The 1,607-nt window shown below is 38.1% G+C and overlaps 1 pseudogene; it reads right to left on the bottom strand.

Moving 5' to 3' along the window:
• Positions 1–1,227: 1,227 nt before the first annotated feature.
• On the bottom strand, positions 1,228–1,344 carry LOC145265589 (5S ribosomal RNA; annotated as a pseudogene).
• Positions 1,345–1,607: the final 263 nt, after the last annotated feature.

Genomic DNA, 1,607 nt, shown 5'->3' with positions numbered 1-1,607 from the left:
TGTATATATATATATATATATATATATATATATGGGGGGTATTTCATATATTACAATTACCTAAAAACTATTGTCGTAAAACTGTTTCCTTAAAACCAACAAATCCTCAAAATCTACCCTCTAAACTGGAACTCCAGAAATGGTCATCCAAGATAGAACACAAATTCTCTAGATTGTAAAAAATGTTCAGAATATCTATCCCGTGAACACTTTGTGTAGTAAGAGAAAGTTGCATGCGAAACGTTGTTTCTAATAAGCCAATAAATGCGTAACAATGGTTTAGAATTGCGTAATCAGGACTTAATGACCCACGCTTAAGAACGTACAAAAAATGTTTACTTCCTTTGTGGCAATAAATGTATAAATCATATTAATTTTTTTTCTGTCATACCCTGGTTTTGATGGATGAGTCGGGAATAAAAGGAATGAGAGCTAAGATTTGGTGAAATGGCAAATGTGAGCAGGAGCCATCTTGTTCATTCTTAACCTTTTCACATTTCTAAGCGTTTTCTTTTACAGAGAGTTTTGATCATTTCGGAGCAAATGCTTGAAAAGAACTAGAAAAAGAGCGATTCTCATTAACGATTCAGGCGACACAAAAAAGAAATATCCAAATTGTCGCAAACTTATCTCCATGCATATACAAAGGCCGTTGCAGAAGTAAAGTCTCCCTTTTTGCCATCGTTAGTTCTGAACACATTCTGCTAAACTAGAGTTGAAAAGAGGAAAAACGCGATTCAACATGGATGATAATAAAAATAATTTCTCTGAAGCTAGAAAGTTTCAATCGATATGCCTAATACTAAACGCGTTCGCCAAAATCAGATAGAAGTTCTAATCTATACACTAAACATGTTCTCCAAAAAGGGGTTCATTAAATGTATTTTGTAGAAAAGGCATGCTATTTGTAAAATAGCCTGAACAATCGTGCGCAGTGTGCTCACGCAACCTTGACATACTTTTGGGAATCTTGTCTAGTCATATTTCAGCTAATGGTTCGAATTAGAGCATAAAACATTCAGAATGAGCGCCACTCTAGAATTGTAAGTTGATGTAGAAGCTAAAATATAAGGAAACGCCAATTTTTTTTACTCACATTCAATCCATCAAAGCCTTGAGCCCCTGGAGGGACATAGACCATCTACAACTTTTTGTAGATGCTTTTGTAGCGAGGAGTTCTTTTTATAGGGTGAGGTTGCTGGCCCCACGCCCAACCTTCCCAGAAGGTACATACAGCGCCTAGCCTTCCCAAATGGTCACCCATCTGGTACTGGCCAGGCTCAACGTTGCTTAACTTCGGTGATCTGGCGAGAACCGGTGTGTCAACGTGATTTTGCCGTACACCATATTCCACCCAAACTACGCAAATTTTTACTGAGACAAAATAAACTACTGTGAATTACGGGCCATGCTTACAGGCACACTCCAAGTAGGTAGTCGAGCGGCGAGATGACTGCCCACATTACATTTAAACTTGTGTATTTTAGTACAGTCGCGGGAACAGAATACAGGTATAGAATTCAAAAGTCTACCACTCTGAGGGAAGAAACTTCAAAGTAGAAGGATCTCCGGCAGCTACAAGTGCAGGCGTGGGATTTTAATCCTTG

The sequence above is a fragment of the Euprymna scolopes genome, chromosome 3 (assembly GCF_053919585.1).
Source record: "Euprymna scolopes isolate OS-2025 chromosome 3, ASM5391958v1, whole genome shotgun sequence".
NCBI lineage: Eukaryota > Metazoa > Mollusca > Cephalopoda > Sepiida > Sepiolidae > Euprymna > Euprymna scolopes.
This window is presented reverse-complemented; position numbering and strand designations above follow the sequence as displayed.